The sequence below is a fragment of the Haliotis cracherodii genome, unplaced genomic scaffold, assembly GCF_022045235.1.
Source record: "Haliotis cracherodii isolate W230 unplaced genomic scaffold, xgHalCrac1.p SCAF_47, whole genome shotgun sequence".
NCBI lineage: Eukaryota > Metazoa > Mollusca > Gastropoda > Lepetellida > Haliotidae > Haliotis > Haliotis cracherodii.
In genome coordinates this window covers 96,002-121,999 of record NW_027266305.1, presented here as the reverse complement: position 1 = coordinate 121,999, position 25,998 = coordinate 96,002, and the positions used below count along the sequence as shown (strand labels likewise).

The 25,998-nt window shown below is 42.7% G+C and overlaps 1 protein-coding gene across 1 annotated transcript in view; it reads right to left on the bottom strand.

The window, feature by feature from the left end:
• Nucleotides 1-8,774, bottom strand: part of LOC139441880 (protein brain tumor-like) — a 38,079-nt gene extending 29,305 nt beyond the window's left edge. The window contains exon 1 of the mRNA XM_071222627.1: nt 8,658-8,774. The gene's annotated coding sequence lies outside the window, so the exon portion shown is untranslated. The remainder of the gene's footprint in view (nt 1-8,657) is intronic.
• Between the last annotated feature and the right edge of the window lie 17,224 nt (nt 8,775-25,998).

Genomic DNA, 25,998 nt, shown 5'->3' with positions numbered 1-25,998 from the left:
AGTGGGGCGATGAGGTCAAAGGATGCATCATGTCTCTGAACCAGCAGCCTTGAATTAAACATTGAAATATAAGACCTTATCTTGCTAATGTTGAAGATAGCAACTGTATAATTTACAGAAATTAACTATGAAAGCCAACACACTTGATGAATCATAAGCAAGTGAGGTTTTAATAAACTCAAGAGGATTCTCAGAGCACACAAAGTGCAGACTCTTTATGATAATGGTTTAATTCTTGATTTTAAGAAAAATCTTGAGTAAGATAGCTTATTGCTGTTCACATCTAATGTACGTAACTTAAATAAAGGTGGGTCAGCAAGACCTAAAGAAAGTACAATAAGTTTGAAGTTAACGGAGAGCAATAAATGTCAATGCACATCACATATCCTGCAAGGATCACTGTTCCCGTGGCAAAGGATCACTGTTGTCCTGGCAAAGGATCACTGTTGTCTTGGCAAAGGATCACTGTTGTCGTGGCAAAGGATCACTGTTGTCGTGGCGAAGGATCACTGTTCCCGTGGCAAAGGATCACTGTTGTCGTAGCAAAGGATCACTGTTGTCCTGGCAAAGGATCACTGTTCCCGTGGCAAAGGATCACTGTTGTCCTGGCAAAGGATCACTGTTGTCCTGGCAAAGGATCACTGTTGTCTTGGCAAAGGATCACTGTTGTCTTGACAAAGGATCACTGTTGTCTTGGCAAAGGATCACTGTTGTCGTGGCAAAGGATCACTGTTGTCGTGGCGAAGGATCACTGTTCCCGTGGCAAAGGATCACTGTTGTCCTGGCAAAGGATCACTGTTGTCGTAGCAAAGGATCACTGTTGTCTTGGCAAAGGATCACTGTTGTCCTGGCAAAGGATCATGGGAGTGGCAAAGGATCACTGTTGTCTTGGCAAAGGATCACTGTTGTCTTGGCAAAGGATCACTGTTGTCCTGGCAAAGGATCACTGTTGTCCTGGCAAAGGATCATGGGAGTGTCAAAGGATCATAGGAGTGGCAAAGGATCACTGTTGTCTTGGCAAAGGATCACTTGTCCTGGCAAAGGCTCATGGGAGTAGCAAAGGATCATAGGAGTGGCAAAGGCTCATAGCTCTAACATCAATTTGTCTTGCCTGGATCCGATGACGTAACCCTGATGTGACTCATATTTGTTCACCGATGGAGCAAGTTGCACTGGACACCACTCTTCAAACTTAATGTCACAGCATCATATCAAAGCAAAAACATTTGCAATGCTAGCAATACTACACCCTTTAATTAAACATTAAAAGTTCAAACATTCAAATTTTGCTTGATATGTTGATATTTTCCCGGCAGGTTTCTTGAATAGATCATTTCATCAACATGTAATCCTAATAAACAACAGTCCATGGCTTCCTTCGAAATCAACCCTTCACGTACATAAATCCACCTAGCGAACGTCCACATCACTTTTGCAAACCACTTAATGCAAAACGAATCCTGATGGATGTGTTTGGGTGAACGAGTTGAGATGCCAGGGCAGGCAATCTTTAAACCAACACCAAACAACCTTCCATGGATGGACAGAACGCACAAGATGGTCTTGTACAGGTCAACCATCCACAGCTGGAAACATCAGACCATACAGTAGGTGATCGAGTGATTCATTGAAAAACATCCACAATCAGTCCATACCGATGACCATGTTGAAAGGTATTATCATGATTATCATTCATCTCGTATGTCTAACACATGTAGAACAAAATGCATAAACATTAACAAATCTAGAGCATCAGTAAACAGTTTTATGTTTTTTCTCATGAGAAAGCTGACATATCCAATGCACATCATGTGTTTGAATGTCATGATAAATACATATTTAAGGGGCCCTAGAATCAAATATAGGACCTCTTCCTTTCGTCGACGTGGAGAATTGACTGTTGAAGTCCATGCACATTAAGATTCATGGATATTTTGACAGGGTGCTTCAAGATTTGGACCTTAATAGGACTACTGATATTATTCCGATAGGAACATTGCTACGTGTGGAATATACTACCACATAACTGCCAGTGATATTTAGGGTCTGCAATATGTTCAAGCTGACTTGTGAGAGATACAACATCTGACAGTTGCAGCATGGTCGCCTTTTACGCCAAGCAGTAGGTTGCTGAAGACCTGTTCTACCCCGGATCATCATGTAGGATTGAACATGTCTGGCAAGCAGTTCTGATTGTCTAGGTATAAGATACGAATCATGTTTGATTCAACTAAATGAGTGAGCAAGACAACAGGGCACAGTGAACAAATAATCCACAAATAAAACTTTTTACAGCCAATATTTTAAAAACCAGTAATGTCTTGGTGACATTGGAACCGATCAGAATCAAATGCACCATCTTCTAGGAATGTATACAAGTGGGTTAGTGAACGGTGTGAAGCCAACAGGAGCAGAACAGGTACAGATGAAGCTGACAAACCAGTGATAATGGATGCACATGTGCCGACATCATCAGAGAGAATGACTGCACGTCATTATTTACTTAACAAAACAATTAGGGATCACAAGTATTTTAGTGAACATTTTTTTGTCGTGACGATTGAGCACACAATTTCATAACAATATCCCCCAAAATAGTCACAATCCCAAACTTATTTTCCTCAATATACCAACAAAAGACAAGACAGCTGAGACGGCTTTCCCTTATTACAAATTGGCATTTTACTAAACTCATGTCTGATCAAAACATTTAAATTCTAAGTCAGGATGAGATATGTAGATATGAGATATATTATTATAATAAGAGTGACGTTTCAGTGCACGTTCTAACACCGTTATCAAGCAAGTGAATTAACTTTATCATTGCAATAAAATTATAATGTAAAACAAGTGCTATTTCTCTTTCTGTGAAAAACATTTCCCTTTTACCATGTTTACCAAATTAAAAATTGATTTTCATGATTTAACAATAAACAGAATTCTAAAATGAGGTAAGCCCTAGCTGACATCTGCTGTAGATCTGGGACCGAATATCGGCCTCCAAGAATACCAAGAAAGACCCAGAGGGACCTACTTTGAATGTACCTTGCTGTGGGGACGACTGAGCATTAGCAAATCCTTAAACAACATTAACAGATTCAAACCCTGATTTTAATGAAGACAATGCGACACACTACCCTCTGGGCCACTGATTTATCTAGTTGAAGCTATCTGCATGATCAGTGAATGTGTTATTCAAGCACAAATTGTGTTGTGGGGAATTATGAAGCTACCATGTCTGTATCAATCTAACCATCTCAGACAGCAAAGGATTATTTATTATTGCTATCAGATGAAAATACATAAACACAAAAAAGACAAATCAATAATATTGTTTCATAAATCTGTCACCGGCTTCTGATTGATTGCTCACAAACATATAGAACATGAGGCTTTGTCTGCTCATTAGTTCAAAGGTTTTAAACGAATACGGTGGACTCTGTGGAGTCGAAACCGGCATCTGACTACCCCCGTACTCTCCCTAAACCGGCATCTGACTACTCCCGTACTCTCTAAACCGGCATCTGACTACCCCTGTACTCTCCCTAAACCGGCATCTGACTACCTCCGTACTCTCTAAACCGGCATCTGACTACCTCGTACTCTCTCTAAACCGGCATCTGACTACCCCTGTACTCTCCCTAAACCGGCATCTGACTACCCCCGTACTCTCCCTAAACCGGCATCTGACTACCTCCGTACTCTCTCTAAACCGGCATCTGACTACTCTCGTATTCTCTAAACCGGCATCTGACTACTCCTGTATTCTCTAAACCGGCATCTGACTACTCCTGTATTCTCTAAACCGGCATCTGACTATTCCTGTATTCTCTAAACCGGCATCTGACTACTCCTGTATTCTCTAAACCGGCATCTGACTATTCCTGTATTCTCCAAACCGGCATCTGAACACTCCCTTATTCTCTAAACCGGCATCTGACTATTCCTGTATTCTCTAAACCGGCATCTGATTACTCCCTTATTCTCTAAACCGGCATCTGAATACTCCTGTGTCGTGTACTGTAAGAGTTGAGAATCAAAGGATCAAGAATCAAGAAAAAATTTCTTATCAAGAATTTGGTACAATGAATATATTTGTGTATTCCCTGTGATGTAATATTATGTCTGTGCCCATTCTGTACATGTATGTGTACCGGACATACATTTCAGTGCCGTGTTAAAGGTTGCACATTGTAGTTACGTAGAGTTATACCAACTGACTACTGGGTCGAAATTGACCCTTGGCATCATTTGAAGTAGACTTTAGTAATAGTGAGTGAGTGAGTATGGTTTTACGATGCTTTTAGCAATATTCCAGCTATTTCACGGCGGTGGACACCAGAAATGGGCCTCACAAATTGTACCCATGTCGGGAATCGAACCCGGGTCTACGGCGTGACGAGCAAACGCTTTAACCACTGGGCTACCCGACCGCCCCGACTTTAGTAATAACAGACTTTCTTAGGAGAACGAACAAGACCAAGCACGAACACAGACTGTTCAAACAGGCTCAAATAATACAAGTGAACATGGTGATGTCAATGGGACTTAAATCCCATTGCCATATAACATACAGATTTTACACCGGACTCCATGCGCCACTGTAGATCCGTGTCCTTGATACGAGGCACCAGATGTGTGTAACCATAACGATAAGGTTTCCTAATTGTCATTCAACTATTCTAACATATTGCTTACAACTACATTTCAGCATCCATGACAACTGATATGTATTGTATGTCCGTATGGCCATGAATCGTCACTGCATTGTATCATGAGAGATGTAACAGTACACTTAACAGTCTCAAGGCCGGAGATTCATACAATAGTCAGTCAGTCAGATCAACACAGCAGTGACCATAACATTTTTCATGTAAACCAGTGAATGTGATTTTACACTGCTTTTAAAAGTAGCAATGAAAAGATTCGAAAGGTTTATAATTGCTCCAACTTAAAAATTGTTTTCCCCATATCTTTACTCATCTGCTTGAGGCTTAATGTTGTTTTATGCTACATATTGACTCAGCGTTCACATCTCAGCAGACCCGTGAAGATTCCGGGGTAGAATAGGTCTTCAGCAACCCATGCTTGTCGTAAAAGGTGACTATGCTTGTCGTAAAAGGCAACTAACGGGACCGGGTGGTCAGACTCGTTGACTTGGTTGATGCATGTCAACCATCTCAATTGCGTGGATCGATGCTCATGTCATTAATCACTGGATTGTCTGGTCCAGACTTGATTATTTACAGACCGCCGTCATATAGCTGGAATTTTGCTGAGTGCGGCGTTAAACAACAAACCAACCAACCAAATCACATCTCAGCAAGAACCAGAAATCTGCAGACACTTCATTTGTTGTACCATGTTACCACAAAACACTAATAGCTACAACCTTAAACATAACAGAGAAGTTAGATCTCTTTTTTATTTAACTTCTGTGACTTTAGGCGTGTTTTAACTGGCGTACATGCACTGGTTACATGAATATTATGATAAACCAATATCTACTTAACAAGCCTACCATCATGATCATAATTGATTCAATAGTTCAATAATTCAAACAGTGCCTCATAACATAACTAATTACCACAGATGAGTCTCACAACCCCACTTGTTTGTCAGAAATGTCAAAAAATGAATCATTGAAATTTAGCGTTGCATAGCCTACTAATACTCAGCGCACTTAACTACCAATAAAATACAGAATTATATGACAAGAGGTATGGTAGCTTAACCAGATAGCAATACCACCTACCTATGTATGTATGACATTCACTAAGACACATGAATGCTGGCAGAATGGATAAGTGAGGCTGTCAAGTCTAAGGGAGGTAACTCATGTCCAACCAGCTGAAGCCACAACAAAGAAAAGTCTGCCGTTCACGAGGCCCACATTCTCCCTGTCAGCTGGACGAGTGCCTCAGCACAATAAATGAGTGTTGACAGCAACAAAATTGGAAAAGTTTTCAGAACAAGGAACACAAACCAAAAGCCACATGCTGACATACATTTTTTGGGGAACATGACACAAATTTGCTGGGATATCAACTGACTAGTTTTAAAACTGAAGTATGAGAAGAATTTATCGGTTCAACCACCCCTTTGTCATTGGTCATAATATGACCATGTTCAATAACTGCCAAATAATAATAAATCAGGCAACAATGTCAGTTATTCAGTGTAATTTTCCCTCACTTTTTACAAAAATACTTTGGTCACAACAAATTAATTCAAGACATTTGCACTTAGGTAACGCTGTAAACATGTTAAATGCAGTCAATGAAGTATCCTAAAATTCATACTCCACAGTTTTAGGAAAAAATCAGCTAAAAAGGGCACACCACAAAATGTTTGAGATTTTTACATAATTTTGAAGGGCATTCAAAAATCACATGCCCTGTTTGTACATTGTAGAGCTGAAGATATAAATCAAGTATGAAAAACAGATCTTCCATTGGTTGTAGGACTTATTGCCTTGTACTTTTTAAATAACATTTTTTGTTTAAAATAAGGGTTCTGACATTAAAATAATTAATTGAAGATGCAGAAAGTCCACATGTATCCTGAAAGTCACTTGTAAACTTGCAGCAGGCTCAATTAGGGCTGGGACGAGTCCGAATTTACTACCCCAGTACCCACCTCTCTATTACCCGACCCTACCCGGGTAACCACTCTAGGTCTCAAGAGATAGGTACAAAATGTCCGATTGGGGCATTTTGTTATCCTAGCACTGACAAAACGTATTTAGATACATGTAATAAACAATCTGGTCATGCATACACTGAAGTTGACTCAAGTTATATCTTAATTCAAAGATATGAAAAGTCAGAAGGAATGCGAACATTTGTGATTTGTAGTGTAACTATAGTTCTTGATACTCTTTTGTCATTAAACAATATATGATGTGACAAACTACGGGTCCTACTCAGTACCCGGGTTAGCCGTCGCAGCCCTAGTCTCAATTTTAAACTAAATGTAGGGAAATTTGCAGAAATGTGTTCATGATATTCTAGGCTGCCATTATCAGTGTCAACGGGTGTGTGTGTGTGTGTGTGTGGGGGGGGGGGGGGGTCAAGACCGTCCTGGGGCCCTGACTTTAGCTCCATCGGTACGTGAATCTAGGGACCACTAACCTTTACATCTCAACATAGAGGCAATGACAAGGTCCCTAAGAATGTAAGATTAATTGTTTTCACTGAATCATGTCACAGAAAGTTTGATTTAATCAGCGTAGCTGTAAAATTTGTTTGATATTTAACAAAGCATTCAGCATTATTCCTAGGTTTGTACCAATCCAGTGATTGATATGAACTGCATCGAGCCATGCAATTGGGAAATGATGACATCACATAGATTGCTGCATGAAGATGCCCTAACTGTGAAATTGAATACAAATAACATTTGCTTGAAGAAGATATGGAGAAACACAACCCCCTTAACTTACATTAATCAATTCAAATGATCAACTGACAGAATATTTCAAAGACAGAAATCAGTTTTTCACTTGAAACAAATGCAAGCCAATTTGGCAATGTGTTCAGATATCACCTGACTTAGGTGCCACAATGGAGGACAACAATTTATCCTACTTACAAACAAACATATACTGCCATGACAAGCAACTTCATCTTTTCCGATCTTAATCACTCTACCAGAAATGAAAATCCCACGTTTTCAAACCACAATTTGCCACAAAGGACTTCATTTTCAGCTTTAAACTCCATCAATTCTGACCTGACATTATTTTAACAAAGATGCCCGAAGGTCTGTCTCTTTCAAATACCAAACAATAATGTGGTTATATTTGACAAAGGCACTTTGAATTTGCACCAGCAGAACTGATCAAGTTACAACCTTTCGCGATGTTCTTTGTTTACCAGTGGCTGTGAGGCTCCGAGGTCCAGTAGACTGTGACCCGCGCCTTTATTGGCGGCCGGGCCGTCGAACACACCTAAAGCTCGAAGGGAATTTAGTACGTTTTGGGGTGACAACGGCACCTGCACATCCCAGGCAAATTATTTCGGAGTTCCAGCTGCGACTGAAAGGTCAAACGAAATCACTCTTGTCTTGAACATAGAGACGTGACGACGAACGGGTTCATAATCTATTTTTGGATCAGCTGTTTTCCCTGTTGTGTCAACATGTGCGAAGTAGCCCAAATATTCTCTCCGACGATAAGATACATTGTTCCCGGTTCATTCATATAAAAGCTCGTGCGTAATCAACATGTGCGCGCAATTATAACAATGTGACAAAAAGTTACACATTAGAAATAGGCACGACCGTCTAAGCCAATCAGATTTCTTGTAAGAAGATGCCTTGTCTGAACTGAACTTAGGAAAATCAAAACAATGACACTTTCCCTACGTTTACAACACACGAAAAGTCAGTACAGTAACAATCAACACCTTCCGAATACAATCTATGTAATAACAGACAACGTTAACAACGTAAACACGACGATCGGGAAAAATTCATCCACTGACTCATTGTCTAGAAACAGTGCAAAACAAATACGCCATGTTCTGGCACATAAAGAAAGAGCGACAGCGAAAACCGCCCGCCTGAATCTACGTATGTCAGTCAACATCTACACATACAATCTCCACATATACACAAAATAGCTCACAAAGTTTCCGATCGTAAAAAGAACTTACTTAATCATGGGTTACGTCAAAAATTCTTCGGAAGACATGTGCGCCTCACTGTCCCGCCATGACAATAGATTTCTGCCTCGGTATGGTTGTGAATTTCAGACTGAGCTAATTAGCGCTGTAGCGCCCTCTAGACGAGTCTGGGCTTCGCGAGGAGAACGCTGAACGCGGCTAGCGTTGGTTTAGCCTGTGACGACGAGGAAGTGAGGGAGCTCGCAGGCTCGCACTGCGATGTATCATCGATACCGTGAGTCACTCACGGTCTGGGGCCATCTGTCGCATTCATCAGCTCATCGAAGAAAATACAAAAAGTCAACCGTCTTTGTAGACAAATAATATGATGAAGATTTTATTCAATCTATAACCTGACCCAGACTGCACTAAATCCCACAAAATTATCTTTCTAGCCAAAATCGTGAAGTAGTGTCACGATTGTTTGAGCATTTGAGCATTTTCCTTTGTCCGATTCTGAACTCTGTTGAGATTTGTGTCAGCTCTAGTGACACAGAGGTATGCGCATTAATCAATACTAGTTTGATTTGAAGCCTGGCATTAAACTAAATTAACATTTCAGGCATTTGTATTTTTGCAATGGTTGGGAATACTTTCTGTTTTCTAAATAACACGTAATTTATTATCTGCACCAACTGCCCAAACTAAACAGCATATATATACATAACAACGCACAAACACCCCTGCTGCAATAACAGTTGTGTGTTATAACGTTAGCGCATGCCTACATGGACTACCAGTAGTTATACCCATATTGGACCAGTGATTTGTTATTTACTGACAAAATGGACGTTCCACAGTGAATGCAGTTTTTTGTTACCCTTCCGAAATGACATCTAAAATGATTATCATCAACTGAACATAACGCCTAATAAAAATGTTAAAAAAATGCCTTATTGAAAATATCTTGTATAATTGTTTCATTAGAATTTTTTTGATGTCCAAATCTACACATAAGCCCCGTTCAGTGAAACTCTTTTGAACGGACAAGCGTTAACAAGACTATACTTGTGGGGGGGGGGGGGGGGGGGGGGGGGGGGGGAGAGAGAGAGAGGAGGGGGGGGGGGGGGGAGGTTCACGAGTGCGAGTTATTTAACCCTGCTGAATTGCGTGTGTTTTCACGTCTTTTCTTCTTCATGTTTACCCCCGGAGATGTCATGAAAGTTAATGTGGCAATCATTCGTCTTCACGCTACCTCCAAAGTTGTCTCCCTTGAAAATCACTTGGAGCCTATGAAATGTCAAACCCGTACGTGCTTCAAATTTGAATATCTTTATGTCAAAGGTGAAACACTTTTCTACAAAACATGCCTCAAACACATGTTGTTATCAAATTTAATTATGTTTATTTTGTTTTCGTATTCGAAGCATGTTTTTCGTAAATGCAAATACAGGTTAAACAACCGCGAACTTTATATGACAGCGAATAATTTTGCAGACAGTTCACACGGACATTCACCATTACATATGTTAAAATTCAGGTTTCGATCCCGTGTTTAATCCGTCATGAACGAACACATAACCCACTTGGCTACCTTACTCAACCTGAGCAATAGGCGAAGATGCAGACGTACAACACAAATTCAGATACTATTAGATCTGACCATGTTGATAGTACACTGAGAACTTCCAGAAATTATATTATGTTTACTCTTTTACAACCTGATCGAGGATACATTGTTTATAAAAAACAGAAAGTTATAATATGATGATGTCTACATTGGAGACTTATATAGCGACGTGCATACACGTGTGTGCGTGTGTGCGTGTGTGTGGCTGCTTGTACTAACTAGTCCGGACTGATGTGCCGATTTATAGTGTGAGCCCACAGAGATACCATGTCGCAGTTTAACATGAATACCCCATTCAGACACTCCGTGTCGACCAGTCCTTGTTAGCCCATGAATAAGGGTGGTAAGTGCCATCTTTCAATGTCTTTTGGTATGACGCGGCCGGGGATCGAAAACCGGACCGGACGCTCTACCACTAGACCACGGGGGCGGTCTTGTCTATATTGTAAATGGGTTGGATATAATACACTTGCAGATCTCCGTCGAGGGTCCTAGGTTAGACTATGGGCCTCTAGCAACCTGTCCTGCAATAGTTCTAAGAAGTTACTTAATAGAACGGATGTTGAAGCGCGGCGACTTGGTTGATTGCGTGTCGTCGTACGCCGACACCGCGAGACGTTGTTCATAATACCGACCCAGACTCGATTATTTACAGGCCTCCGTCATTTAAACCTGGAACATTTCTGAGTGCGGTGTTAAAAAAACAAACAAACAAATTATAATCGAGTGTGATTTGGAATCTTTTCACACTTTTTTTTTTTTTTTTTAATGTTTCGAAAAACAATATTCATACTTTGTTTTCTAATGTTTATAATAAAATGAATTATTGAAAGTCCTGTGTACGTAAGTGAAAGCGTACATATGTTTTATAGAGTTTTTGTTAGGAACAAATATACATGATACTGATATATCTTGTGTGTTGAAGCTTGTCCGATTAAAATAAATATACCGTTTTGATGTTTTACAAATACATGTATGTGTTCATGCTGAAATCATCTGTGAACACCTTGTCAAATTCTCTGGTTTAAATTAGTACTTAATAAGTCATATTGTCATAATATCCTAATCACGCAACTGGATGAAAGCACACGTCCGGTGCACGCCTGTCAATATTTGTTTTTGAATATTCCTTAAAATAAGTATCGAAGTGAAGCTTAGGCCGTGTTGCCCAGGGACGAACGTAGAGACACGGACGCCATGACCACAGCATGTGATTACAACACATCTCCCTCGTCGCGCCTCTCTGCGTCAAGGCAAACGTTAAGCTGTATCACAGAAGCTTGTGGTTAGTTGTCTCACAATCACTATTAGGCCGCAGCAAGGTGATTGTTTGTTATATTCACAAATCGGAGGATATCTACACCACAGGGCGTTTAGCGAAATTCATGCATAATCATGGTCCTAGCCATCTACGAGGTAGTCTGGGCCATGAATATGCATGATGTCGCTGAAAAGTCCTGTGCTCACACTCATATGGCATCTTTATCATCGCATCTCTCCGTGCTAAGGCAAACGTTAAAATATCTCTCTCCGTGCTAAGGCAAACGTTAAAATATCTCTCTCCGTGCTAAGGCAAACATTAAAATATCTCTCTCCGTGCTAAGGACAATGTTAAATTACATGTCTCTCCGTGCTAAGGCAAACGTTAAAATACATGTCTCTCCGTGCTAAGGCAAACGTTAAAGTATATGTCTTGAAAGGGATTCCCGTAGGGTGTACGTTTTTTCACAGTATATGCTTAGGTCATTACAAGGCGATTATTCGTTGCACGCATCATTATACTCAAACATGTGAATAAGAGGATGAATTTTAAATATTTTGGTTTTATTTCTTTAAAATTTACTCAAGGGCTGATGATTTATGAATGATTGTGTGTTATTGATGCAAGATTGTAGGAGGGAGACGAGACACAAATCAATGCTTTTCTTGTTAAACTTTACTGTTACATGTTGTAACATGTAGGTAATCGATACACATGGTACCACGTGACAGTGTACGTTCAACGGTTATTGTGGTCAATGGCAAATTACAGTTATTATCATTCAAAATATACATGATGTCATAATGAGTTGTTTGAATGGCGACTCCACCGCTGTGATACCATGCTGGCACGGTGGCGCTGTGACAGTTACCTCCCTTGGGTGCCAGCTCCTCCACACGAACTTTTGACATTTCAAGTGTATGTAAATGTCATGCTATGACATTCGAATTTGAATAGGTTTACATGTAATATTATCTTTCCCCCTTTCTCCATCATTTTCTAGAGCGTACGTGCTACTCTCATTTAGTGTATGCATTTATGCGAAATGTTAGAATGGTTCATTCAGGAAATATCAATGATGTAGCGGTTAATGTTGTTACCGTTATTATTAAGTGAACTAACATCCGCGTGCATGTATACCCCCGTCCTATAGGTGCTATTGTATGTAGTATGTATGTTTATGATAGAAATAGATGAAATAACGGGATTTACGTCCCACGTGAACCCTCCCGACAGTATAGTCTTGTTTGTTGGCTAACGCTTGTCTGTTCAAAGGGGTTTCATTGAACGGGGCTTAAGTGTAGATTTGGACATAATTTTTTTTTAATGAAACAATTATACAAGATATTTTCACTAATGCATTATTTTACATTTTTATTAGGCGCTATGTTCAGTTGATGATAATTATTTTAGATATCATTTCGGAAGGGTAACACAAAACTGCATTCTTTGTGGACTGTCCATTTTGTCAGTAGATTCCCAGCTGTAAATAAATAACCAGCCCGTCGCCATAACAAATCACTGGTCCAATATGGGTATAACTACTAGTAGTCCATGTAGGCACGCGCTAACGTTATAACACACAACTGTTATTGCAGCAGGGGTGTTTGTGCGTTGTTTTGTATATATATGCTGTTTAGTTTGGGCAGTTGGTGCAGATAATAAATTACGTGTTATTTAGAAAACGCGAGGTGAACGTATGTTTTCAAAATTCAATATTTGTGTTTCCATGCGTTTGTAAGTGTCTTGTAGCGATTTACTCAAGTGTTTAATGTTTACTAAGATGCTAATAACACCTGATGCCCCGAGATGACTGTCTTGGTTGTATAGATTGGGAGGTTCTGTGATTTAGTCGTGTGTGTTACAGTGTTTGTCTGTGTGCACGTGTGTTAGTGTCATTGTCTGTGTGTATGTTGATGTATGTTTGCATGTGGGTGTTTGCGTGTGTGTGTTTGCATGTGTGTGTGTGTTTGCGTGCGTGTGTGTGTGTTTGTCTGTGTGTATGCATGTGCGTGTGTGTGTGTGTTTGTTTGTGTGTGCGTGTTGGTGTATGTGTTTGTGTGTATGCATGTGTTTATGTCTGTTTGCCTGTGTTTGTTTTTCAGTGGTTGTTGCAAGTCAAAAGTCAAGACTGATTTATGTGTGTATAGGCCTTTGGCCCATATACAAGAAATGCAATGCCAATAGTACAATCTGTGTGGTAATGTCTATGTGTGTTCGTGTCTCCGTGCATGTGTGTGTAGTAGTGTCTTTGTGTGGTAATGTCTCTGAGTGTTCGTGTCTTCGTGCATGTGTGTGGTAGGGTCTCTGTGTGTTCGTGTCTTCGTGTGTGTGTGTGTGTGTGTGTGTGTGTGTGTGTGTGTATTGTGCACGTTAGAGTTTGTTTAAGTGTCCGCGTGTGTTACTGTATGTTTGCGTGTGTGTGTGTGTGTGCGCGTGCGTGCGTGCGTGCGTGTGTGTGTGTGTGTGTGTGTGCTAGTGCCTGTGTGTGTTGATGTCTGGTGCAAGTTTGTGTGCATGTGTCTGTTTGCATGTGTGTATGTAAATGTCTGTGGACGCACTTGTGTGTGTTAGTGTGTGTGTGTGTGTGTGTGTTAGTGTGTGTGTGTGTGTGTAAGTGTTAGTGTGTTAGTGTGTGTGTGTGTGTGTGTGTGTGTGCGTGTGCGTGTATCTTTGCACTTGTGTGTTGCTGTATGTATTGGTGTGTGGATGTGTGTGCATATGGTAGTGTCTAGATTTCTGTTTGCATGTGTGTACGTTAGTGCATGTGTGTGTACGTTAGTGCCTGTGTGTGTACGTTAGTGCCTCTGTGTGTACGTTAGTGCATGTGTGTGTACGTTAGTGCATGCGTGTGTACGTTAGTGCCTGTGTGTGTATCTGTTAGTGCATGTGTGTTTACGTTAGTGCATGCGTGTGTACGTTAGTGCCTGTGTGTGTATACGTTAGTGCATGTGTGTGTGTACGTTAGTGCATGTGTGTGTGTGTACGTTAGTGCCTGTGTGTATACGTTAGTGCATGTGTATGTGTATGTGTATGTGTGTACGTTAGATCCTATGTTTGTGCGTTAGTGCATGTGTGTGTATGTTAGTGCATGTATGTGTGAACGTTAGTGCATGTGTGTGTATGTTAGTGCATGTGTGTTCGTGTGTATGTTAGTGCATGTGTGTGTACGTTAGTGCATGTGTGTATATGTTAGTGCATGTGTGTATATGTTAGTGCATGTGTGCGTGCGTTAGTGAATGTGTGTATATGTTAGTGCATATGTGTGTACGTTAGTGCATATGTGTGTACGTTAGTGCATGTGTGTATATGTTAGTGCATGTGTGTATATGTTAGTGCATGTGTGTGTGTGCGTTAGTGAATGTTTGTATATGTTAGTGCATATGTGTGTACGTTAGTGCATATGTGTGTACGTTAGTGCATGTGTGTATATGTTAGTGCATGTGTGTGTATGTTAGTGCATGTGTGTACGTTAGTGCATGTGTGTATATGTTAGTGCATGTGTGTGTACGTTTGTGCATGTGTGTATATGTTAGTGCATGTGTGTGTATGTTAGTGCATGTGTCTGACGTTAGTGCCTGTGTGTGTACGTTAGCGCATGTGTGTATATGTTAGTGCATGTGTGTGTACGTTTGTGCATGTGTGTATATGTTAGTGCATGTGTGTGTATGTTAGTGCATGTGTCTGACGTTAGTGCCTGTGTATGTACGTTAGTGCATGTGTGTATATGTTAGTGCATGTGTGTGTACGTTAGTGCATGTGTGTGTATGTTAGTGCATGTGTGTGTACGTTAGTGCATGTGTGTATATGTTAGTGCATGTGTGTGTATGTTAGTGCCTGTGTGTGTACGTTAGCGCATGTGTGTATATGTTAGTGCATGTGTGTGTACGTTTGTGCATGTGTGTATATGTTAGTCCATGTGTGTGTATGTTAGTGCATGTGTCTGACGTTAGTGCCTGTGTATGTACGTTAGTGCATGTGTGTGTATGTTAGTGCATGTGTGTGTACGTTAGTGCATGTGTGTGTACGTTAGTGCATGTGTGTGTACGTTAGTGCATGTGTGTGTACGTTAGTGCATGTGTGTGTATGTTAGTGCCTGTGTGTGTACGTTAGTGCATGTGTGTGTACGTGGGTGCATGGGGGTGTAGCTTATTGCCTGTGTGTATATGGTGTGCCTGTGTGTGTTAGTGCATGTGTGTGTGTGAATGTTTGTGTCTGTTATCGTAATGCCTGCTTGCATGTGTTTAATGGTGCCTGTATGTTATTGTCTGCGTGCAAGTGTGTTTGCGTGCAAGTGTGTTTGCGTGTTAATGTCTGTTAGCACATGCATGTGTTAGTATATATGTGTGCATGTGCTTCAATGTCTGCGTGCATGTGTGTTAGTGTATGCATGTATATGTTACTGTCTGTGTGCATGTGTATATTCATGCCTGCGTTCACGTGTGTCAGTGCCTGGTGCATGTGTATGTCACGTGTGTAAATGTCTGTGTGTGACGTGTGTTGGAGGCAGTGTGTATGCTTGCTAGTGTCTGTGTGTTAATGTGTGCCTGTGTGTTAATGTGTGCCTGTGTGTTAGCGTCTGTGTGTGTTAATGTGTGCCTGTGTGTTAATGTGTGTCTGTGTGTTAATGTGTGTCTGTGTGTTAATGTGTGCCTGTGTGTTAATGTGTACCTGTGTGTTTATGTGTGCCTGTGTGTTAATGTGTGTCTGTGTGTTAACGTGTGCCTGTGTGTTAATGTGTGCCTGTGTGTTAGCGTCTGTGTGTGTTAATGTGTGCCTGTGTGTTAATGTGTGTCTGTGTGTTAATGTGTGTCTGTGTGTTAATGTGTGCCTGTGTGTTAATGTGTACCTGTGTGTTTATGTGTGCCTGTGTGTTAATGTGTGTCTGTGTGTTAATGTGTGCCTGTGTGTCTGTGTGTTAATGTGTGCCTGTGTGTTAATGTGTGCCTGTGTGTTAATGTGTGCCTGTGTGTTAATGTGTGCCTGTGTGTTAATGTGTGCCTGTGTGTCTGTGTGTTAATGTGTGCCTGTGTGTTAATGTGTGCTTGTGTGTCTGTGTGTTAATGTGTGCCTGTATGTTAATGTGTGTCTGTGTGTTAATGTGTGCCTGTGTGTTAATGTGTGTCTGTGTGTTAATGTGTGCCTGTGTGTTAATGTGTGTCTGTGTGTCTGTGTGTTAATGTGTGTCTGTGTATTAATGTGTGTCTGTGTGTTAGCGTCTGCAGGATTTTCAGGCGTACATGTATGCAGCTGTCAGTGTGGGTGCCAAGACGTCAGTGTGTTGTGCGAGTTTCTGCCTGATGTGCGAGTTTGTGCCTGATGTACGAGTGTCTGTGATGTACGAGTGTCTGTGATGTACGAGTGTCTGTGATGTACGTTTGTCTGTGATGTACATGTGTCTGTGATTTGCGAGTGTCTGTGATGTACGTGTGTCTGTGTTGTGCGGGGGCGGTCGGATAGCCTAGTGGTTAAAGCGTTCGCTCGTCACGCCGAAGACCCGGGTTCGATTCCCGACATGGGTACAATGTGTAAAGCCCATTTCTGGTGTCCCCCGCCTTGTTGTTGCTGGAATATTGCTAAAAGCGGCGTAAAACCATACTCACTCACTCACTGTGTTGTGCGAGTTTCTGCCTGATGTGCGAGTGTCTGTGATGTGCGAGTGTCTGTGATGTGCGAGTGTCTGTGATGTACGAGTGTCTGTGATGTACGAGTGTCTGTGATGTACGAGTGTCTGTAATGTACGAGTGTCTGTGATGTACGTGTGTCTGTGATGTGCGATTATCTGTAATGTACGAGTGTCTGTGATGTACGAGTGTCTGTGATGTACGAGTGTCTGTGATGTGCGAGTGTCTGTGATGTACGAGTGTCTGTGATGTACGAGTGTCTGTGATGTACGTGTGTCTGTGATGTACGAGTGTCTGTGATGTGCGAGTGTCTGTGATGTACGAGTGTCTGTGATGTACGAGTGTCTGTGATGTACGAGTGTCTGTGATGTTCGTGTGTCTGTGATGTACATGTGTCTGTGATGTGCGTGTGTCTGTGATGTACGAGTGTCTGTGATGTACGTGTGTCTGTGATGTACGAGTGTCTGTGATGTGCGAGTGTCTGTGATGTGCGAGTGTCTGTGATGTACGTACGACTATCTGTGATGAAAGAGTGTCTGTGATGTACGAGTGTCTGTGATGTGTGAGTGTCTGTGATGTACGAGTGTCTGTGATGTACGAGTGTCTGTGATGTACGAGTGTCTGTGATGTACGAGTGTCTGTGATGTTCGTGTGTCTGTGATGTACATGTGTCTGTGATGTGCGTGTGTCTGTGATGTACGAGTGTCTGTGATGTACTAGTGTCTGTGATGTACGAGTGTCTGTGATGTGCGAGTGTCTGTGATGTGCGAGTGTCTGTGATGTACGTACGACTATCTGTGATGTGTGAGTGTCTGTGATGTACGAGTGTCTGTGATGTACGAGTGTCTGTGATGTACATGTGTCTTTGATGTACATGTGTCTGTGATGTGCGAGTGTCTGTGATGTACGTGTGTCTGTGATGTGCGAGTGTCTGTAATGTACGAGCGTCTGTGATGTACGAGTGTGTGTGATGTACGAGTGTCTGTGATGTACGAGTGTCTGTAATGTACGTGTGTCTGTGATGTACATGTGTCTGTAATGTACGAGTGTCTGTGATGTACGAGTGTCTGTGATGTACGTGTGTCTGTGATGTACGAGTGTCTGTGATGTACGAGTGTATATGTACGTGTGTAATTTAGTGTCTGTGGATTGGATTGGATTGTTGTTTAACGCCGAACTCGGCAATATTCCAGCTATTTGACGGCGGTCTGTAAATAATCGAGTCTGGACCAGACAATCTAGTGATTAATATCATGAGCATCGATCCACGCAATTGGGATCGATGACATGCATCAACCAAGTCAGCGAGCCTGACCACCCGATCCCGTTAGTTGCCTTTTAGTTTAGTGTCTTTAGTTTTAGTATAGTGTCTGTGTGTTGCCCAAGGGTGTTGCCGTGCAGGCGTGTGCGTACATATATTTGTCCATAACATTGCAATAACCTCCCTTGACCCATGTATTGTTATATACCAATATATTGTACATGCTCACACGCCTTGAAATCTTCACTGTTCATTTCGCGTGAGGTACCATGGGATGCTTTGACCGAATAGGACTTCTGTCTAATCCGGACTGCAGCCTAAGCCGGACTTAAATCACAGTCTCACAGAGTCCGGTTCGGACAGATTCCACTGGAGACTTGGTTTCGTGATACCGCGTCCAATGAAGTGCAACACACATGCACGCGAGAGAAGTCTGTCGGAAGTTACCGAGACGGGAGTGGGAGATACTGGCGTCACCGCCCAGGCCGAATGTTTGGTAGGAATAGTTCCAGGTATCTATCATAGTTTGTCTTTTGTTTCCTGTTGTTTAACGCCGCACTCAACAATATTCTAGCTATATGACGGCGGTGTGTAAATAATCGAGTCTGGACCAGACGTGCATCAACCAAGTCAGCGAGCCTGACCACCCGATCCCGTTAGTCGCCTTTTCCTGCAAGCATGGGTTGCTGAAGACCTATTCTACCCCGGGTCTTTACGGGTCGTATCTATCATAACAGAGTGGAGGGTAATACCCTAGATAATCGATGCTTGGGTCTAAGTGACTTCATCTGCCTGTTTCCTGTGCAGCAGCTTTGGACAGAGAGGGACTTTTCATGAAGAGGGTACGTTGCGGTTGCCACGCAGCGAACAAGGTTTTGATACTAATCTATACATGCAATAATTTGTTCAGATTTAAGATGGGCATAGTTAACAGCGAACGTTATGTCTCACATTATCTCTGCACGTGTAATGATCTGATGCCTAGACGTATTGTGGGATGACTCAATCACACTACCACATGAAGGATGTCTCCATGCATAATGGTGGCGTGAGATTCTTCTGAATCAGTTGAACAAACATGAAATTCGAAATAGTAAACCAATGGCATATTACTGATTAAATTGTGACTTCTGAATCTCCAACCGCGGAGGGCATGAATCACGATTGCTGGATGAGTGGACGGCGGGAACTGTCGTCTGGTGAATCAGCGAGCAAACGATTCAAAACTCGCGTCCACTACCATTTAATACTCCAGCAGTAGAGGAGTCAAATTTGATCATTTTTGATGATCACCCGTACAGTACATAATATATATGTATGTGGATGCTCGGAATATCTGATATTGAAGAAATGGCCAGGTAATCAATGAGTAAAGTATATTTTGCATGGATCTGTCCGATCATGCAGAGACCAGATGTTTTTTTCAGTGAATGTATACACTTAACGGAGACGGTAATAAGGTTTTAATCTCAGACCATGTACTACCTGGGCGTGGATCACTTAGAAACCTTCACTACATCAAAAACGTCTTCCAGCGGACATGGCTCAAGATCCGCACTGTATATGTATTTATATAGAAAAACTACAAAAGTCTAAAGATGAGCTGTATTATATACAAATTGAGATTTCAGTCGACTCTTAATCGCATATGTGATCGATGTGATGCGCTCACAGCCTGGCTCCGTCGTCTCATGCTCCGAATACGTGTCTGGCAAGGGAAGTTTGCCCCACTCTTCAGTAAGAGCATTGCCGAGTTCCCGTCGAGTTTCCGGAAAGATAGAACATCGTGAGAAGGTGATCTGCAGCTCGTTCCACATGTGTTCGATAGCTCGAGGTTCGATTTTTCAAGGTCTGGTGACTGGGTTGGCCTCCTGCTCTGAGTAGGCATTAACGACCCTGGCACGACGAGGCCGTGCGTTATCGTCCATGAGAAGTCCGGTCAGACTGCATCCGCATACGGCCTCACGTAAATAACCAGAATATCACCCCCTTAGAGCACACCCGTCATCGTACCCACGCTGTAGGACATGGAGATCGGTTCTTCCAGCTCTACTGATCCAACCCCAAATTATGATTGAGTCCCCTTCATGTCTGGCTACGTTAGAATCCTGACCATTTTCTCCTTGTCTACACCACACTCGGGCAGGACGATCTGGGAAATGGTGACATTGTTTCGATTCATCAGTGAAAAGTACTGGAGCCCAGTCGTGGTCTGTCCAACTGACGTGATCTTCAACCCAATCCAAACGTGCCTGCCTGTGATGTCGGATCAGTGGGATTTGAATGCATGCCCTCCGTGAGACGATTACGCACAATCCGAGTAGAAACGTAAACGCCACTGACGTTACGCAGGTCATTTCTGAGTATGATGGCAGTCACAAAGTTTCTTCCCGCTGTGTGATGGAACGCAGTCGACCAGCTGCATGTCGCTGTGTAGTTGATCCAAACGCCTGGTATCGATTCCATGCCCTGTTGATCGAACTTTGTCCGACATCAAAGACGTTTGCAAAGGCAACGTTGTGTCGACCCAGTTTCAAGCATGCCTATGCCTAAATCTTCGGTCGTTAAACGACGTCATTGACGCTGAAAGGGCATAAATGCATTCAGTTGTGGCAATTCTCAGTAGCAAACGTTTTTGTGTTCTCGGATAATGATGTGCAACGATTCTGTCACGATACAGGTTGTCAAGCACTTCGTACACAGCGAGCCTAAGACTGCATGCCTCTGTCCGTTCATCCGCACACTGCGATTCTATAGGGGTTACCCAACTATTGTGTATCGGGATATTTCAATCTTTATTTGTTGGATGATTTATTGATATCTTCAAGACTTGATCCTTAGCAAACGTTGAGTTGTATCGGAAGCTATACTTTTACAACACGGCAGCTGATTATATGTTATATTATGAGTGAGTGAATAGAGTTACACCTGCTTTTAGCAATGTTATATCGTCGCTATATGGCTGAAGTATTGCCGATGAGAAATGATATTTGATCTAATTCTTTAGAAATGGTACAGTCATGCTACGACTAGGGACACCAAAACGCGCTTTAAACATTGTACCCATGTGAGGAATCGCACTCGGGTCTTCGGAGTGACGAGCCAGCACTTTAACCACTTGGTCGCACCCTTTCAAAGTTAAAGAGGAACCGTCTCTATAATGTTAGGGCGTATTTAGCCCTTTTAACATATCCGTGTATGGACACAATTGCTGACCTGGGAGTAATGTATTTCGCGATCGATACGTTACGAAATCGTTTGGTTTATGACCAAGTATGTAATTGCACACCTTTAAGATACATCCTGAAATTGAACTTACACTGACGAGCTGCTTCGGTGTTGATCGGATGGTCACAATGGCTACTATCGTACTTGGATTGCTGAACACCCGGCCAGGCCATGCTCAACATTGGGACAAATGGCCTCAATAAAAGGTCTTGCCGTAAAGATAGTCCGCAAGTTCGGATCCTATTTCACATTGTACATTGATTTGTTTTGACGAACCCCCGCGCCCCACCCAAAAACAACATCAAAAACAATACAAAACACAAACAACTCAATAATCCAATTGTGGATCGAAGTGGTGTGGAAAAGAATAATACGCTAGTGTTGATGATTGTGCGGAAAATCAGCGATGATAATGACGGCGATGAAACGAGCAAGTCCACGAAGACGATGATATATAAGATGATAGCGTATGTATCCCCCCAAAGTAACATTAGCATTGAACAAAAATGAGACAAGATTATTACACCTGCACAGACAGCAGTTCTTAAATCCCGTAGTGGTTCACGGAACACGCGACTTCCGCCAAACCCCGCCAAGAGTCAAGTCTGGGACCGTACAATAAAAGAGTAAGCGAGCATTTAACACCAGACGCTTCTCCTGTCGGGGTTGCCGGTTTCTCTATCGATCTGGGCAGTAAGCCTTAGTCAATAGGTGTACTGTCTTCCATGCTGCGTACATTACCCATGGAACATGGCGGAGTCTACACTCAGATCACTGAATATGTCTCAAGGGTCCATGACGTCATCGGTTGAGTCATTCAATGGAGTCGACCATAATAAACTGTGTTTTTTTTATCAAGTTCATTCTTTCTATAGAAACGTATCAATTTTAAGGAATATTTGGGCCGTATCTTAATATAATCTGTATGCATTTATGCATGCCATTTTTCTCTGACTTCTAACACTCTTCCGAAACATTCCTTATTAAAAAGTGATTTTTGTTGGCAATGGTGTGTACCCTTCATCCGTTCACCGGCTCTGTCCATGTTGATTATGTGGTAATGTCGGGTAGGATAATTGGGACTATAACACATACCATTTCATACCTCAATCTTTTGCACGTGCTACGCCATCGATTGCCCAAGCAGGGGCTGATCGATCGCGCTCATGTGCACGCACGGGTTTTGTAAGGAGGTGTGTGGTTGGGGTGTGTGGGTCTGGGGTTGGCTGTGCGGGTCTTGGGTTGGGTGTGTGTGTGATGTTGGTGTGTTGGTGGGATGTTGGTGTGTTGGTGGGACGTTGGTGTGTTGGTGTGATGTTGGTGTGTTGGTGTGATGTTGGTGTGGTGGTGGGATGTTGGTGTGTTGGTGTGATGTTGGTGTGTTGGTGTGATGTTGGTGTGATGTTGGTGTGATGTTGGTGTGTTGGTGTGATGTTGGTGTGTTGGTGTGATGTTGGTGTGATGTTGGTGTGATGTTGGTGTGTTGGTGTGTTGGTGGAATGTTGGTGGGATGTTGGTGTGATGTTGGTGTGTTGGTGTGATGTTGGTGTGTTGGTGGGATGTTGGTGTGATGTTGGTGTGTTGGTGGGATGTTGGTGTATTGGTGTGTTGTTGGTGTGATGTTGGTGTGGTGGTGTGATGTTGGTGTGGTGGTGTGTTGGTGTGATGTTGGTGTGTTGGTGTGTTGGTGGGATGTTGGTGGGATGTTGGTGTGTTGGTGGGATGTTGGTGTGTTGGTGTGTTGTTGGTGTGATGTTGGTGGGTTGGTGTGATGTTGGTGTGTTGGTGTGTTGGTGTGATGTTGGTGTGATGTTGGTGTGATGTTGGTGTGTTGGTGTGTTGGTGGAATGTTGGTGGGATGTTGGTGTGATGTTGGTGTGTTGGTGTGATGTTGGTGTGTTGGTGGGATGTTGGTGTGATGTTGGTGTGTTGGTGGGATGTTGGTGTATTGGTGTGTTGTTGGTGTGATGTTGGTGTGGTGGTGTGATGTTGGTGTGGTGGTGTGTTGGTGTGATGTTGGTGTGTTGGTGTGTTGGTGGGATGTTGGTGGGATGTTGGTGTGTTGGTGTGTTGTTGGTGTGATGTTGGTGGGTTGGTGTGATGTTGGTGGGTTGGTGGGACGTTGTTGTGTTGGTGTGTTGGTGGGATGTTGGTATGTTGGTGTGATGTTGGTGTGTTGGTGTGATGTTGGTGTGTTGGTGGGATGTTGGTGTGTTGGTGTGTTGTTGGTGTGTTGGTGGGATGTTGGTGTGTTGGTGTGTTGTTGGTGTGATGTTGGTGGGTTGGTGTGATGTTGGTGGGTTGGTGGGACGTTGTTGTGTTGGTGTGTTGGTGGGATGTTGGTATGTTGGTGTGATGTTGGTGTGTTGGTGTGATGTTGGTGTGTTGGTGGGATGTTGGTATGATGTTGGTGTGGTGGTGTGGTGGTGTGATATTGGTGTGTTGGTGTGATGTTGGTATGTTGGTGTGTTGGTGTGTTGGTGTGATGTTGGTGTGATGTTGGTGTGATGTTGGTGTGTTGGTATGTTGGTGTGTTGGTGTGTTGGTGGGATGTTGGTGTGGTGGTCGGGGTTGGTGTGGTGGTCGGGGCTGGTGTGGTGGTCGGGGCTGGTGTGGTGGTCGGGGTTGGTGTGTTGGTGTGTTGGTGTGATGTTGGTGTGTTGGTGTGATGTTGGTATGTTGGTGTGATGTTGGTGTGATGTTGGTGGGATGTTGGTGTGTTGGTGTGTTGGTGGGATGTTGGTGTGTTGGTGTGATGTTGGGTGTGGGGGATGTTGGTGTGTTGGTGTGATGTTGGTATGTTGGTGTGATGTTGGTGTGGTGGTCGGGGTTGGTGTGTTGGTGTGATGTTGGTGTGGTGGTGTGACGTTGGTGTGGTGGTGTGATGTTGGTGTGGGGGATGTTGGTGTGTTGTTGGGACGTTGGTGTGGTGGTCGGGGTTGGTGTGATGTTGGTGTGGTGGTGTGACGTTGGTGTGGTGGTGTGATGTTGGTGTGACGTTGGTATGTTGGTGTGGTGGTGTGATGTTGGTGGGATGTTGGTATGTTGGTGTGGTGGTCGGGGTTGGTGTGGTGGTGTGATGTTGGTGTGGTGGTCGGGGTTGGTGGCTGTGGCCATGGCTGTAATCAAACTCGTCTCACAAGCGTTGAGGCCAACGTACCATCAAATAGACTATCCCACTGTCGTCTGTGAAAAGAGGGGCGGTCGGGTAGCCTAGTGGTTAAAGCGTCTGCTCGTCACGCCGAAGACCCGGGTACAATTCCCAACATGGGTACAATGTGTGATGCCCATTTCTGGTGTCCCCCGCCGTGATATTGCCGCAATATTGCTAAAAGCGGCGTAAAACCAAACTCACTCACTCACTCTGTGTATTGGAGTCACACCTCTGTCAACAAATGAGGGTTAAACTCATTGTCTCGGAATATGAAATTTCGCAACACATTTATACACAGACAGAGAATGAGAGAGAATTATGATTATTTAAGTGCCACGTGTTATACACAGCAAACACGTATAAATGAGCACTTACTAGAACATTCGGACAACACGTGGCCTGTGAGGCACTAACATGGACATATAAAACATAATTACGACAATGCACACTTGTATGCGCGCATAACAAACAACACATCCATAACACAAAATACACACACACATAATAACAAACACAACACACACACACGCATAACAAACAACACACACGATTAATAACAAACATAACACAGGTATAATAACAAACATAACATAAACATTCACATGAATAATAAAACGCATAACACACACACACGCATAATAACAAACATAACACACCCGTATAACAAACATAACACACATACGCATAATAACAAACATCACACACACACACACACACGGCAAACAGAGACACTAACAGTCGGCTGACAGAAATTTACAGAATTAGGATTAAATAAGCGACAAGCTACGGTGAAACATTTCGTCAACCATCAGTACAAAGGCTATGACACTTTGCCTCTCATAACTCCGAGGCAGATATCTTAACTCAGATACAAAAATAATTGCGTTCTGTCGATTAATGAGGAAAAATGACCCCGTTGTTGTTGTCGCAATCACGTGACTAAATAACACCACATCATCCTCACAAATCAAAATAGCCTAACACCAGCTATATTTAGCCTAATAAGGCGTAGAACTGACGAGGCATCAGAGGTTTCTTCTGTCGAACAGCCATCGCAGCATGTGTTCAGGTGAACAAAGCGCCGGTATGTCGTCACGGCTATTTCCATCCAAGCTCCCCGCAGCGTGTGCACCGCCGGAGAGGGAGGCAAATGACGGCGACAAGGTTATGAAACACTGTAGGGAGCTGGCAGCCTCCTTTAGGCCCCAACAAGGAGCTGCTCGTAATCCCAGTG